This window comes from Polyodon spathula, chromosome 13, assembly GCF_017654505.1.
Source record: "Polyodon spathula isolate WHYD16114869_AA chromosome 13, ASM1765450v1, whole genome shotgun sequence".
NCBI classification, from domain to species: Eukaryota; Metazoa; Chordata; class Actinopteri; order Acipenseriformes; family Polyodontidae; genus Polyodon; species Polyodon spathula.
The window spans coordinates 33,941,414-33,959,052 of record NC_054546.1 but is presented as its reverse complement, the minus strand read 5'-3'; the positions used below and the strand labels follow the sequence as shown (position 1 = coordinate 33,959,052).

Here is a 17,639-nt window from a genome sequence, read left to right as displayed (position 1 = left end):
CTCAGGCTCACTCTTCCCAATGGCACACTTCTTTGGGTTAGCAGTGAGCCCCGCCTCCCGCAAGGATTGAAGCACCACTACCACCACACACAGATGACTCGGCCAGTCCTCACTGTGGATAACCACATCATCTATGTAAGCAGCGGCGTACTGCTGATGGGGCCGCAAGATGAGATCCATCATCCGCTGGAAAGTGGCGGGTGCTCCGTGCAGCCCAAAGGGCATGGTCCTAAATTGGTACAACCCGAAGGGAGTCGAAAACGCCGTCATCTCTCTAGATTCCGGAGTCAGGGGTATCTGCCAGTACCCCTTCGTTAAATCCAGTGTCGTCATAAAATGAGCTGTGCCTAGACGCTCCAGCAACTCATTTACCCGGGGCATCGGATAAGCATCAAATTTCAATTTCTCATTGATTCATCTGAAATTAATGCAAAATCGAGTTGACCCGTCTGGCTTATCAACTAAAATAATTGGACTGTTCCAGTCACTTTGGGACTCTTCTTTTACCCCCAGTCTCAGCATTTCGTCAATTTCCACTTTTATTACCTGTCTTTTACGCTCAGGTATACAGTACGGCCTCTGGCGAACTAGCGCCGCCTGCTCAATATCAATGTGATGATGGGCTACTCGAGTCTGCCCCGGGACGGAAGAGAACACGTCAGGAAACTCTGCCACCAGACCGTGAGCCTGACATTTCTGCGTTGGTGTCAGATTCTCAGCAATCTGTACTGATCCTTTTCTTGCCAACACAGAAAGATCCTGCCACGCTCCTCTCTAATGGCCCAACTATGTCCATCCCAATACACTCAAACGGAGCTTCCACTAGGGGCAAAGGCACCAGTGGGGCTTGTGGAACGGCTCTAGGGCTGGCCTTTTGACATTTCCCTCAACACTCAGAAAACTGCTTGACATCGCCATCCAGCCCCAGCCAGAAGAACCGTGACACAAGCCTTGCTTTAGTTTTATCCCTTCCCAAATAACCAGACAGGGGAATAGCGTGAGCCAGCTGCAACAAATCCTCCTTAAAGGGCTGAGGAATGAGCAACTGATGACGCACTTCACCGGTCTGGGGTAATTTCTCAACACGGTACAGCAGGTCTCGATTAATTTCGAAGTGGGGGTACGACCCCCACCCTACCATTAACCACCACTCCTTGGTCAAAGAGCCTGCCCAGTACGTCGTCACGCCCTTGCTTGAGTCAGAAGTCATGGGAGCGAGCTAAGAAATCAGCTCCCATGGCTTCCAACTCGGGGTCAGGTCGATCCCGAGCAGAGGCAGCCGAGCCAGACCCCTGCGCTGGCTCCGCGACCTCCCCCCCCGGACCCTTCACCAACCGCCCTCACCTGAAACTTCTAAGACTCTCTCCATTGCCAGCCCTCATTCTTAGCGATCCGGTGCTCTCTTTAGTTTTACGGGGTTTAAATTTATGGCAAAACCATTCTGCACAGAATGTACACCTCTTCCTGCAGCCCGTGAACACGCCAGAAGTCAGCACAGATCTCTCCCTGTTACCCCACATTACACAGACTTGCTGACAGAGATGGTGTATCCTGATGGTGCACAGTGCTGGGGGCAAAATCATATACAAAGGTTCCTGTCTAATGTGTCTATCACGTTATCTGTGTGCTCATCAAGCTGTAGCTGATACTCTGTTGTGGTGTCAGATGAGATACATGTTGTTGACATGGCTGTCTTCACTGGGACAGGGAAATTCCATAGCTATTAACAAGCAGTCACTACAGTTTCAAAGGTCGATCAAACAAAGCATTAGGAGAATTAGATAGCTTAACTGGCATATAAACATAACAAAACAAAAACAGTGTAGGGAGAGGCTAATCCCATTTAATATGCAGATGGGTGTGTCTCAGGCACATGTGTACGTATTCCTCCACTTTATGCCTGTCACAGGGAAATGCATAATTAGCTCATTAGACACCCCTGTTTGTTTGTTGAATGTTTGTTGGAACTCATGTGTGACTAATTAAGCCCACAGTAAGACCTGGAATCTGGGATATGCACAATTGGAATGGTTTAATAACTCAGATTCACATATTGTTTACATATAGTCTTTCTTTTAGGATTAAATGACTCTGAAGATTAAATAATGTACCTCCAGTGCTAACCATTTCATGTATATATTAACCTCCTGTATCTAATTATCTACTGCAGGTGGATGTTTCTGCTGCCACATAGTCGTAATGCAGCAGTGCCATGCAAAGAAAGGGGCAACTACCCTTAGGTATAGCCCACAAAAATAGTCCCACAGCAAGCACTTAAGAGGGTCAGGTCCCTTGGTGAACCTCCAACAGCAATCCACAGACCTTCTCCCACCACTGCTGTAGCCTAACACAAGACCAAGCAATTTGTATAAAGAATCCCACCACTGTCTCACACAGTGGGCATAGTGTAGAACAGCTTGAGTTGAATCTACTTAAGGGAGAGGGATATAATAGAATCATTGGGAAAACGTAACTTATGTGTGCCTAAAATTGTAGCTCTTATCAGACCTATGAGCAGAGTTACAAATTGCATTCCAAGAGTTTTGTAAGTATAGGAAATCCCAAATACATTTCCCAGCAGGTGAGTAATGTTTTGAAAAAAGGAGGTTGGCTAATTTCCCTGATTCCCCAGGTAGACCTATAATTCTCAAATTTAACCACCTGCTTCTGTTTTACAAATCTTCACTCCTCTCCCTTAGAAAACAAATCTCCTTTGCCATAGACTTCCAATTGGAAGTCAATCCCATTCGCCTGATCTTCCCTGGCACTGATTTAGGGTTCTGCTTCTTCAGCTCGGTTTGATAAAGATATAACTTCACCATGTAAAGCTCGGAATGCTGTATGCAAATCAGAGATTTGTTTGGAAAGTCCTTCTGTGCCAGGAGTAATGGCTGTCATTAGATCTGCCTAGGTACAATCGTCAGCTCCATCGCCGGCATCAGCTTTCTCAGGCCATAATGGCTGTAGATTCCTGTTCAGAGCTTAAGACATATTTTGTGGTTTGGCTTATCTTTGTGCACCTTAGCTCATAATAAATTACTATACCTTAACCTGAAACTTTGGTGCTTTGACCTCAATTCAATTGTAGTTTTCAGCCATAGACTGATGTTAAACCCAGTTATCTATATGTAAATACCAACGAGTGAACAGGTACGAGGGATCAATTTTTCTGTGTCTGTCTGGCAAGACACAGCTGCATACTGTGTCATGTAGTATTTTACTTCTACATTGAAATGTGTCTGAAGTTTGGGTAACTTAGCTGCTGCCAAACTCAGGACAAACATCTTTAACACCACGTTTATGATCAAATAGTGTACTGTTCATGTTTTGAGGGTTAATGAATTATTTTAACTTCTTCTTTAAGCTCTGGGACCAAAAATTTGAAATGACTCATACTAACTGATACAAATTTTATCGTGAACTTTAACACACCAGTTTATAATTAAACAAATGTTATTTTTGCAAAAATTGGGTCTATTGCAAAAGTTTGAATCCACCAAACAGTCATTTGAAAACACAGGCAGTGCCTACACAGTGACAGTGATATAATCAAAACCGACAATCTTAACCACGATGCTGCAGCAGCAATGCAAAGCAAATGCAAATGATTCGTATCACAGAGAGGCACAGTCTGAGGTGAATCTGTAAAGGTCTGATGACTCTTTAAAAGATTTATCAAAATGAGCAAAACTGTAACCAATCTCATTTTAGCTGATGGCCTTCTATAGTATTTTCCACTTTAAAGGTGCAGAAGGTTTTATAAAAGTTTACCACGGTATTTTTGCATGGTAGTTTTGCAGTTTTTCCATGCTTTTCCCATAGTTATACTATGCATTTACCATAGTTTACCGTGGTTTGTCATATTTATTATTATGCTTTAGCATACCTTACTATTTTTTTTTACAATGCTTTCCTACGCATTACCATGTTTTCAGTAGGCTTTATTACACTTTTCTATGCTTTTACTATGGTAAACTTTTTATAAGTGATGGCATCTCTACTGTGACCTTTGTCAAACACATTAACGTGAGTTCACTTCACTGCATCAAGTTATACAACAGCTTCTCAACAGCTTTATTCATCAGTCTTTTAAATACTGCATTGTATACCTAATGATAAAGACATGGTTCTTTCTCCATGTTGAGGATTGTCTGGAAAGGTTACAAGGTTTTCAACAACCTAATCTGATACTCTTTTTTTTACTGCATTGTTCATTTCCTGATTTGACTGTATTGTAACTCCACCCTCATAGCTCTACTCTGAGCTGAAAAAAAAAACAAGCCTACACATTTCAGATCACAGATAGATGGAAACACAAATGATGTATCTTTACAGTCACACTATCACTGAAGCAAATTGTTATTACATTTTTACAAGCTATTGTTTGTGGGTACACTGATACTCTAGACCTACACTCGCGTGTAATGTAGCTGACCTTTTGGTCACTTTGTTTGCCTTTCAGCCCTGCCTGTGAGCTTGTCCTAGCTCACGCCAAGGATCTCTATTGCTATGGTTACCACAGTTCCCAGCTCTTAGTTACTGTCTCTTTGATGATAAGGATTTAGATCAATGGTATGGCCTTAAATAATACTATATAAATAGTACCAGTCAAATGTTTGAGTACACTTGCTGGAAACTATGTTTTCCTCATAATTGACAATGTTTTATGACGTATACGTTTCTGTAAATACTTGAGCCACCCTTTGCCTTAATAACAGCCTCACAAACACGAGGCATTCGGTTAACAAGTTTCAGCAGGAAATCACCCGACATGTCTTCCCAGCTCTTCTGCAGCAATTCCCAGAGATGTAGGGCACTTGTGGGTAGCTTTGCTTTGACTCTTCTGTCCAGTTCGTCCCATACAAGTTCTGTGAGATTGAGGTCTGGAGATTGGGCAGGCCAGGTCATTAGATTGAGTTGTCCTTCGCTGGATAGTTCTTGCACAACTTTGAGGTGTGTTTCGGGTCATTATCTTGCTGAAGAATGAAGGACTGCCCAACTAGCCGTAATCCTGATGGAATGGCATGCCTCTGAAGTATGCTATGATAGCCATGCTGGTTGAGCTTGCCATGGACTTGGTAAAGATCACCAACTCTGTCACCAGCAAAGCAACCCCAGACCATGACACTGCCTCCTCCATTCTTGACAGTGGGAACCACACATGCAGAACTCATGCACTCACCCTCTCTGCGTCTTACAAATACTCGGCAGTTGGACCCAAATATTTCAAATTTTGACTCACCCGTCCATAAGACACACTCCTCAAATGTCCAGTTTATGTGTTTTTTGGCCCAGGCAAGTCTCTTCCTCTTATTCTGCACTCTTAACAATGGTTTCTTTGCAGCAATTCTTCCAGTTAGGCCAGCTTCACGCAATCTCTTCTGAACAGCTGATGTTGAAACATCTGTACTTCTAGTAGCATTTAACTGAGCTTGTATTTCAGGGGCAGTTAATCGCCGGTTTCGCAGACTTATGACTCTAATGAACTTGTTCTCTGATTCTGAGGTCACCCTTAGCCTGCCTGACCTTGTTCGGTCCTCATGAGTGCCAGTTTCTTCAAATCGTTTGATGGTCTTGGCCACAGCAGTTACAGACACTTACAAAGTTTTTGCGATTTGTCTTAAAGATTGACCTTCATTTCTTAAAGTAATTACAGATTCTTTGCTTAACTGAGCGTATTTTGTCATTTTCTGCTCCCTTACATTCAGGATGACAAACTTGTGCATATGCTACCTATATTTATAATAATCATGGACCCTCATCTGTTAATAATAATTGGTGACAAAAGGTTAATTAGGTAACATGCTAACAAAGACACATTTATACTTAGGCCAGTGTTCTAACACCGTGTTAGATTTGGGCTTCAGACTGAAATCCCCTTGCGATACCGGGTGACCATTTCATTGAAATTGACAAGATTTTAAAATTACATTTTTGAATGCAATTCACTTATGATTATCAGCTTATATAAGTACACGTATCATATAATGAAATATTAAGTGTTTATAGACATGTGTATACAGTTAAAAGCATAGATAATCATGAAAAACCTGGTTTCAAGCAGGTGTACTCAAACTTTTGACTGGTACTGTATATATGTGTGTGTGTGTGCCTGTGTTGATATGGTTATATAAATAAATAGCATTACACTCACTCGCCACTTCAATGAAAGTCCATACGCTGTGGAGCTTTTTAACAATGAAGCTGCAGTTGCAAATCTAACAGGTAGCGTGGTCAAAAGCAACAATAAGTCAAATACAGCAGGATAGAGAAGTCCCAGGTCGTGTTCTTTACAGACCTTCATGAGTTCTGGCAAAGACATTGCATTGTCCGATTCCTGAGCGTTAAAATAGGCTCAATGTGGTGTACAAATAAATCATACTTCATTTCAGGAACTCTGTACTGAAATTCTTGATTCAGATTCACAAGTGGTTTCCCTTTAGTATATTAACAGTTTTCAGTTTAGCATAACATTGCATAATTTAATAAATGTGCGGTTTTTCCACTAATTGTACTACACCATGTCCATAACTGCACTTTAAGAGGAAATACGTTCAGTTTGTGAGAGTCAGTGACAGAAAGTGCAAATGCAATACATTGATAAGCAAAAATCAATAACAGCTAGGGTAGCCTAGATTTATTTTCCTGAGGGTAATAAACATCTAACAAAGCTCCTTTTCAAAACTAACAAAAAAAGGCTATCCAAATTCCAGCAATACTCCCTGCTAAAAAATGAGGGCGGTGATATATAAAATACGTGGCTGAAATGTGGCTGGACCCGTAATTTGAATAAGTGATTAATGATTAATTAAGGCTCCAGCCAAAGGCGTATAAATAGGGTGATACGGGGTTCGTGTGTTCAGAGGCGGAACAACAGATGCGAGACTCTAGAGTCAATAATATTATTAGAAGGCAATTGCTATCCATGCTGGTTTACACCAGCGCGATGCTTGTTTCATTTTGTGTCTGTGTTGTCTGTTTATTTTGGCCAACGTGACATTTTCTTTTGTATTAGTGTTCTGTTTGTTTGAACATTTTATTTTGTTTATCTATTGTTAAAAACGCGCAAACAGCACTTTCATTTACCCAGTGCCGTCTGTATTTCCTGCCTGGTCTGACGTCACCCGCTAACCAACTTGCCACAATTAGTTACGCCAACTATACATGAGGTAAAAAGGACACAGTTAGGCCCAATTGTTTTGGTGGTTTCCTGTTTAAGCTCTCTGAACCGGCTTGCGTAGTAAATTACATTTGGCTTGTGAGACTTAAACTACTGTACTGCTTTCCTCTTGTTTGACAAAACAATTTATGTCTATACTTACCTCCAGGCTACTTTACAGTTCAGTGCTTTAGGATTTTTTTCAATTTGAAAATCCCTTCAAAAGTGCAATTTGCTCTTATTGTTGTTCTTTGTGATTCAAAACTGGGTAGCACCTTACTGTGGTAGGCAATGTGTCAGTCACGGATTGGAGGAGAGGTGACTGAAGGTATATCAGGGGGTGTGGCTGAGCAAGCTGTTCCTCTGTTATGGTTACGGAATGACAGTGAGGAGTGAAATGAAACCGTGAGTGTTACGTGTTGTATTGTCTGTCTCACTAACTGTTATTTGTCATTGTAGACAGCTAAATATCTGGGAGCTGTCGCTATTCAGCCAGTATCAAACCCGGACTGGACTGTACCACTGTTAGCACTATTTCACGTGTTCACAACACCACTTGCACCCAGAGCACTCACTGTTGGACTGGTGATCGTGTAGGTGTTAAAGTGTGTGTTTATTGTTATTATTATTTCGGGAGTGAACCCTGTGGTTTTATTGACTTTACACATCGTTGTGTATAGTCAGTGTTTTTATTTAAAAGCCCTAAATAAAGCTTGGTTAGTTACCATTTAACTGTTGTTGGACTGTTTCTAAGCACTCCATCACCTCTGTAACTGTGCACCGCAAACCACTTTGCCACACACCCGTATAAAAGTTTACCATAGTAAAAGCATAGCAACGCTTAATAAAGCATTGTGAAAACATGGTAAAGCATAGGAAATCAATATCAAAAAGTGAGGTATGGAAAAGCATATTAATAAACATGGTAAACCAGGGTAAATTATAGTTAATACATGGTATTACCATATAAAAAGCATGGTAAAAGTGCAAAAATACAGTGCAAAAATACCGTGGTAAACTTGTACAAGGACAAGCCTGCTTTGGGGGATTAACGCCTAGAAACAAAGCTTACGTATACGGCTAGTTTCACAGATCCAGATTAGCACTGGTCTTGGATTACTTGATACTATATTAGGTAAGGTCCAAGATTAGTGTTATTCAGGGTCTGTAAAACCAGCCGATAGAGTCAGGGTTAACTCTGGGAAATGTTGGAAAAAGTTGACATTAATATTAAATGCATTTACCTTAACCTCTGGCCACCGTCACCGTCACTGAAACAAGCAAATAAAGTTTTTCCATTTCTCTGAAATGTAAGTGACATTTGGCTACAGCCCCCCCCCGGATCTATTGATCATCCACTGTGGAACAGACAAGCATGCATGCCATGAACACTGGGTAATTCAAGTCTTAATTCTATTAAGGAAAACTGAATTGATAATGCTATCATAATTACCGCAGATCATCTGTGTAATTCAATCAGCCCCACCCCCCACCCCCCCAATCCCTGTCCACCGTGCCCTTTTTGAATAATGATCGTTCTTCACAGATGTCATTTAGCTGCTAAAACTCAATATCATTTAACACTTCCTTTCTTTCTTCCTTATTTTCTTTTTTCCTTTTCATTCCAATTTTCATCTACATAGTTATACAGCAATGAGAAGGGAAATAAGATTTCAATATTTGCTATGTCAAATGTTATTAATGTATTATTAATGTAATTTCATTTTGAAAAACTAAAATGAACCAAATGTAATTGGGATCAACGTAATTGGAACCATTCCCAAAACAGAAAAGTATTTAACAAGATATAACCTTCAAGCAGGTCCCCGTGATACTTATGCCCATACCCATTTTCATCTCAATTAAATAAGCAATTCTCAAGATATTAATTCTCAAGATATGAGTGCACCAGTGTGTAGTCATGGAGCCACTAGCCCTGCTTTTAATGCTAAAACCAAATAATGCTAAAACTGCATTAAAGTGTCACAACCCATCAGTTATATTTCATTCCAGTTATTGTTTTTTTTTTTTTTTTTTTTTTTTTTTTTTAATGTGTGCTGTTATAAGGATAGTGGTGCCATAATTCGCAGGGTAGGTGTGTGAGCAAGACCTGCTTTGAAAAAAGAAAGCAGAAATATATTGTTCTGTGCTTAAATATGAATTGTACTCTGCGGGACGTTGTGTCTTTGTTTGGGAGTGTACTATTGATTTGTTTTATTTAAAAATGTATTCATGTCTTGAAGAATTGAGTCACTTCAGATACCATTATCTGGATAGCGGTATTAAGGGGCAACATTAAGTCCTCAAGGGGATGTGAGAGTATTAATATTATTATTATTATTATTATTATTATTATTATTACTTTAGAAGACGCTTTTATCCAAAGTGACTTACAGAGACTAGGGGGTGAACTATGTTTCACTTACAATAGAACCTCGGTTTTACGTCTCATCCAAAAGACATTAAACATTAAGACCTGGAACAAGGTTAAACTGGTTCAATTAAGTAATTTAGGTTATAGATGGAACAAGGACCTGACATGGAGGACCGGAATTGTGCACCTTGTGTTATAAGAAAGCCCACAGAAACATAATACACTCCTGTGGCCATCTGCTTATATCAAGTGTGCAAAGTGAAAAGATACAGACCATTTATAAGACCCCTGCACCCCCACCATAAATCTGGTGAAACCCTGCTGTAATTATCCACTCAACATACATAAATGTAAACCATTTCTTAGTATTTACTCCTTCTGACGATAACTTTTAAAAACATTAACCCATGGCATTAGCATATATTCCTGTTGCCCGTGACAAAAACACTCAATTCATTAAATTAAAAGTATAAAATATATATAATTTCCTATATTACTATTGCTGATGAAAGCCAATTCTTAACAATGCTATGGAGAGTAATGGTAACAGGCAATTCAATACATTGTAAAATTAAATCATTAGCATTTATTCATGCTGTCAATAACAAGCTATTCAATAAATTGTGAAGCATCTCATTGCCATCTGCACGCACTGTATCTGGGGTGGACAAAAAAAACTAACTGTTTTTAGGCTCCTTTCATCTATAATCAATTATTATTGAGGCAATGGGTATTCAGAGAAGCACCCATGTGTACTGAATAAACGGAAATCTAGGCCATACAGTTTTTAATGTTAGGAAGAGTTTACTAGTCTGAAGTTAATCAATCCTTGGATACAAAGTTTCACATGAATACATTTTAAAAATGAAATGTTTCAATTGTTGAATAAAGTAAAGAACACTCCCACAAAAACAGAAGTAGGCAGAAACACACAAAACAGTAACACAAGAAAGGAAAAAGTCACCCACAATCACCCACACCCACACAACACAGACACACGTGGACATCTGCAGTACAGTAGAAAACACAAACGCATGCATTCAATAAGTAATCAATTTAAAATGAAATGTTCTCATTGTGTGTGCTGTTCAGTATTGTTGCAGGGCACCAGATATGAATTAATCAAACAACACAATAAAATATCTTTATTTGATTGTTTTGGCTTATGATCTTAAAGCAGAGCAAACGTAATTATAGCATATTAAGGGGACCTAGGTGAGTATAAGGAAATGTCCCTTCTCTGTGCAGAATTGCATTCATCTATTTGTTATGGGAATTATCAGAACTCATGCATCTGGAAAATGTTACTAACACTGGTACATTGTTATGCCTTCTGATTTTATTGTGCCTTTTATAAAAAAGAGTGTTTTTTAGGAAGATCTGTGATACTTCATTTATTTAGTTTTAATCTTTAAGCATCTATTGTAGCGTTTTGGATTCATCAAATTAGTATTATGGCATGTACTGTGAACTCTATGTGAAAAAAAAACATTGAAAAGACTACAAGATCTGAGAGTACAACAACTGCTACATATAAATATTACTTTCATTGTGTTCACTGTCATGCAATCGCAATATTACTCCCCTTATAAAGGTTTACCATAGTACAAACATAGCAGAGTGTAACAAAGCATAGTGAAAGCATGGTAAAGCATAGAAAAGCAATGTAAAGAAAAGTGAGATATGGTAAAGCATATTAATAAACATGGTAAACAAGGGTAAATTAATACATGGTATTACCATGGAAAAAGCCTGGTAGAAGTGGAAAAACACAGTGTAAATCCTCTATAAGGGTCTACATCATCAGAAAATACACAAGAAACTCATTATTAGTAACTGAATCCTTGGTAGTTCATTGTCCTTAATTAATAAACCAAGCTGTTTTATAATGAGCCTCTCGGTTGATGATTAATAGTCTTTGTATCTCTGTATGACACCTGCTATCCCAAAACCATAGATTTTGCACACAAAGTGCTAGAAAGAGTAAAGGGGCAACAGCAATTAAAGCACATTCATGTATTCTTTGCTTCTTTAAATATAAGGCACTAAAATTGCCTGCCCCTTACAATTCATGGTCAACTGAAAGGGATGCAAATACAGAAAGATTAGATTGATGCTTACGTAATCAATTTGTAATATCTTGTATGTAAAGTTGCTAGGAGGGTGTTGGTATGGTAACAGCCCCATGCAAGCACCAACATGAAGTGCTGTGGCACCAGTGAGGTGTGGGGGGGGGGGGGGGTGGGGGGGGGGGGGGGATTGATTCAACTATAAGCAAGATTGCCATGGTTATGTAACAGCTCTGACAGGCTGTGGTACTCCTTACTTCATCACAGACAGATCATCCTTCATACAATGATGGAAACACACAATTAATATTTACCAGGCTTCACAAACCCAGCATGGGTCAATCTGAGGCCTAGCCAATCATTTACAACGTGTGTGTGTGTGTGTGTGTGTGTGTCTATTATTGTGTTGCAGTTTTTCATGTGAATCTGTACGGCAAAACTACATAACTAACATTACAGATATCTCTTCCCAAGATGTGACCTTGGGGGAAAAACAAGTATAAGAGATAAATGAATAGGAAATATGTCTCACTGTTAATTTGGCTTTACAGATAATTGTGTCATGCAAAAATTATACATTCTTCATCCATGAATTTATAATAATGTTCATCCATAACAATAACAAACTCACTGGAGGCATATGTAGTAATATTAAAAGGAACTTCTACATTTCTATGATGATTGAATTGAAGAAAGAGGTTTGCAGTTGTGACATTTGTCATAGACTTTTTATAAAGTTTCTGATAATGCTGTAGACACAATTACAAGTTTGCTGTATTGCCATGCTACCCAGAGGAAAATCTTGAGATCTGGGTTTTATTAATGCATTGGTCTTGTTTGTAAAGCTTTACTTTAAGACCTTAAGGCCACCTAGACTACCCTTTACTGGTAAATTGCAGTTTGCTTTTTAAAAACTGCCCATCAAACTTCATTTAAGCTATCAAAACGTAACTTATGAGTTCAATATTTTATAAAACATGTTCAAACATTATTGTAGCAAACAGAGCACTTAAAAAGCATGAAGATGTTAGTAGAAATGTGCGTTCTGTTTTTTCAGTAATTATATTTTATCAGTTAGGATACATGCACAAGAGCAGTTGTTTAAAAACAAAATTTGTCGAGAAACTATATACACACTGCATACAAACAAAATAAATATGTTTACAACAAAACATTTAATTGGGAAATGAAAGAAGCTGTGATTCTTGAGAATATATAGTAGCTCTGGCAAGAATATAAACGGTTACTACCCAAAGAACAGTACGTCCCGAATTCTAACTCTGTCAAAGATACACATAGTAACATGCATCCCGTCTAAATACAGGGACCAAAGTGGTTTCATTTGAAAGTATTTGTTCCATAAATGAACTATATCACAACCCCCCCACCCCCACCCTACCAAACCTGCCAAATTGAAATGATTTCTAGAAACTTCTGAATTTTCATTCACTGCACCACCAAGATGATATCAAATCAACCAACGCACTACTGATTATACTGCTACCCTGTATCTTAGTTTGGAAGTATTAGGCTTTTTGGGCAGGATGCAACCCTGCCATTACATTTCAGTTTTAAATATAGAAACTTTCAGCCTCCACAGATCTGGCAGTAAATTAGAGACCTCCCTAGTCCAATGTATAATTACTCTACGCAATTTCATTTCCACAGTCTAAAAATATCAAATAATAATATCCATTTATACATTATTTATAATTACACTGAATTTTGGTGGACAGCTTGCAAGATAACATCATGCAGCTTTAGAACACATTAAAGCTTGTTTTTCATTTCAACTTCAAAATGGCATAGGTTTATGCATTTGCTAACCAAATATAATGTAGGAATAGAAACACTGTGGTTCAGGAATATGAACCAGAACACACACACTCCCCATTGTCAGCACAGATCTCAATCCAAGGAATCAACAATTTGACAGTCAAATTCTGTAACATTAGTACCACAAAATACAGTGCTATAATAAAAATGGCATAACAAATCACCATGGTTCCTCAAAATTGTCTCCCAAGATATATTTTCAATAGTTCAGCCAATCAGATGTCCATTACTGTAAATGTATGTTACTACAGATGTGTTTAAAATATGTGGATTAACTACAATTTGTAATCAGATTTGGTCTTCACTACCCAAACCACTCAAAGCCACTTCAAAACAAGTCTCCCTAATGCCCTCAAAAGGTCATGCTAAATTTAATCTCAATTTATGGAGTTCTCATGCTGTATTGGTATGACATACATATGAATGTCTAAAATGTTTTTCAGAAATATTCTTTTCTTATCTTTTGTCACCAATAACTGGCCACCAGAGGGCCTTGCTTTGAACAGTTACACTAAAAGGGGAGCCCATGGTCCCAATCAATATCTTTTAATCTGCTGATAAACACACAGCACTGTTTAATTTGAAAGCTGCAGCAAACAGAAAGCTGTATTGGAAATAAAACACTCTCTAATGCATTGACAGCAGCATCCAGAGCACCCCCCCCTCCCCCCAATCTGTTTAATTATACAGCGCATGGGAGATGGTTCAATTACCAGACCAGGTATACCTGCTGTCGATGACATGCTTTGAAAAATACTTCAATACTTTGCTTTAGACTCTGGTAATATGAGAACAGACAAGATTGTCAGCTTGTCAGTTCAAAGTATTAGCATAACACTTTCTCCCAGTGAGGTCTTCATTAACACTGAGAAAGATGAGAGCACTGGTGTAAAATACAAGCTTAGGCCTATTATTATGGCTAGTTTCATAGGCCCAGATTAGTATTCATCTCAGAAAACTTTACCTAGGCTAACATCAGTTCAGGATCCGTGGAACATGGCATTAGAGTTCAATGTAAACGTTTTAAATGAATGTATCTCTTATATTGTTTTTTTTTTTCCCCCGAGCAAGGAGTGATGCTACAGTTAGTCCACAGACTTGTTTTATTTAAAAGACCCCTTGATCAAGTTCAGTTTATTCCAGTTGAAGGAGGTACATTGCCCAACTGCACTGGGAAAGGTAGTTTGTTTTTGTTTTTTATAATAGTTTTTGTTTTTTAATGGGAAAGGGGTGAAGTCAGTGTAAACTGAGTAACCATTTCCAGTGTTTTTCCAGTGTTTATTGGCTATACACCAATTTCATTTGTATCAGAGAGGGTTCTATTGTTTTTTATTGGTTAAAACCGCAAGTCAAAAGCCTTATCTATACTGTCTGCACTGATCATGGGAACTAGGAAGTGTATCGCTATAAACAGAAGTCCAGGTGCTGCTCATGGAAACAAATGAATCTGATCATCTGACAAAAGCTTCTTTGCAATTTCTGTAGCCAGGTTACAGGTATCATTTTAAACTGCTATTCAGGGTCCTCTACTGCACTTCTTATAGCACAGCACCTATGCCCTACTATAACACAGAGACTAGGACCAGGGGACACATTTGGAAGTTGAGTGGATGTAAGTGGCAGTGTTGCGTGATGCACTACCATGACCTTTGTTCATGTGATAAGATGATATTAAAAACTCTATAACCAGGAATGCAAGCTCTTGGTTAAGACACTCACTTGCGGTGTGTGCTTGCTGTGAGGTAGCCAGTCCACCACTGTTGCATTAGTGTTGTGACTCACAGGTTAAAGGACTACCATGACTTGGATCTCATAGCCACGGTTATTGGGGGAAGAGTGTAACAGGCAGTGCTCTGTGGTCTAAACTTGTTACATCTCTGACTGTAATAAGTCTAGGTAATTACATCTTAATGTTACTACATGTAGTACACTAAACAAACACAATAGTGAAAACAGAAACATACACCAGCACTGTAGTATTATGCTTATGTATGTTGAAATGTAACATCTTACTCACAATTGAAGCCATCACACGTTATTAAAAGTTAAGCCTAGAATTGAAATTCTAAAACTCACCTGAGCATATGTTATGGTGAACCTACCTGCTCAGTACACAAAAGCAGTCAGTGACGCCCAGTATTTACCCTGCATATAACCTCTGGGTTCCATTAGTAATTTATTACTGGAGATATCAGTTAATGTGTGATAAACATTATCCACTCATCCAGGTATCCAAAACGGTATAAAACAGTCAGTTTAACAGTACTGCATCACATTAGAAAACTAATGTAATAAGATGTTTCCAGTTTAAACAGGAAATATACTAGGAATAACAAAACACTACTTATTATAATATTCTTAATCTGACTGTTTTAAAAACACGACCTGCTTTAAGCACTGTTGCCATTGCCTATAGTTGGGTTGGTGACGTGATCGTTTCACACCCATCCTGGAACCTTTCTGTGACCCTAGGAGGCTCACACGAACTTTAAGAACTCCTGCAGTAGAGTTCAAACAGATGAAACAGCTTGAAACACTTTTAAAAGTCTATTATATATTTCCTCTGCTTAATGCGTGTGTAATACAATAGTCAAACCATTGAGCCCAGTTCAACATATGCTTCATGCTGTGAGTAGGATTCGAAACTGATTAAAAGCGAAGACATGTAACAAGAACTACACGACTAAGGAGGACCCACAAGTCGAGGAGAAACGCCCAAATCTTACTAATTACATTTTCTGGGAGCTGACAGTGCACGCCTTGCGTCGAGTTTCCAGTAATCCATCTGTAGCTTGCAGCTATCAGATGTTGACTCATGGATTTTTTTTTTGTAGTAATCATGTATTAAAATGATTAACGTATATTTCGTAGCATACAGAAGTTTTGTACCGTGTACATTTGTAGCAGCAGCATACTAAAAACAAAGAAAAAAAAATAGGATTACATTGAAAATGTAACACGGAGACTCACTGGTTTGTTTAATAATTGCTTTTTTCCTAGAGTAAAATATATAGGAGAACAACACTGAATAATAATAATAATAATAATAATAATAATAATAATAATAATAATAATAATAATAATATGAACTATGTAGTTCATATTATTAGCATTGAGAGTATTTCCTTGAAACACCGAGAACAAAATGCATGGCACAATGGGAAATGTGCACGAGAGAGAGAGAGAGAGAGAGAGAGAAGAGAGAGAGAGAGAGAGAGAGAGAGAGAGAGAGAGAGAGAGAGAGAGAGAGAGAGAGAGAGAGAGAGAGAGAGAGAGAGAGCGCACACACACACACACACACACACACTACTGTTAGTCGGACGTTAGATTTATTATTAATCAGAAAGCATTAGTACCAACTATATTTGTGTGGAAAAACGTCACGTAACGCCAGTATGCCAGTAGCTGCATTCATATCGTACCCAGACAGGGCACCTGTTCTATGCCTGTGCTACTGCCTGGATGCAACGCTGGCATCTCAGCAATACAGAAATGATGACTCCCAACAATAATATGCAATACTTTACAGCACCCTGCAAATTCATGGAATCACAATTCATACAATTATCAATGCTAATAGTATGCAAAATTACATAAGGACACGTCACAAAAGATTAACAAGACCATTATCTGTCAGTTAGCTGGAAAAAAAGGTAACAAACTAAATAACCCATTTTGCTTCTGACGGTTGCATATGCTGCGCTGAGACAACATAGAAATCAGCTCGGTGTTCATATGGTGTTCTGTGGTTTCCTAGTCTAACGCCCTTTTTTTTTTTTTTTTTTTTTTTTTTTTTTTTTTTAAAAAAAAAAACAAAACTGTATTTACCTTGTTTGAAAGCCTGATGGAGTTTTGTAAGTTTTGAGTTTGTCCTGTTAAGTTGCTTTTTGTTTTACAAAACCTACCGGTACATCCCTAGTCCGTGCGGTACAAGACGAACCTTTGACGGGTTCTGGATTTCCTCTCACTAAGCTATCCAGCACCACCAGTCATGAACAGCTCCATTGACGTCAGACAAACCCCAGCCAAGGTACAACGCCTACGCCGTTTTACTACTAAACCAATCAGGTCTGACTGATAGGACTCTGTAACCACGCCCACAACCACAACCCTTCTTAGGTTATTTGTATATCTCCACCTCTGTAGGCAGCCAACCAAATCAGAATACATCTTTAAACCTGTCCTATCACAAAACGAAGTA

The 17,639-nt window shown here is 38.7% G+C and overlaps 1 protein-coding gene across 1 annotated transcript in view; it reads right to left on the bottom strand.

The window, feature by feature from the left end:
- LOC121326210 (sphingomyelin phosphodiesterase 3-like) overlaps positions 1–17,428 on the bottom strand; it is a 35,540-nt gene extending 18,112 nt beyond the window's left edge. The window contains exon 1 of the mRNA XM_041269431.1: positions 17,267–17,428. The gene's annotated coding sequence lies outside the window, so the exon portion shown is untranslated. The remainder of the gene's footprint in view (positions 1–17,266) is intronic.
- Positions 17,429–17,639: the final 211 nt, after the last annotated feature.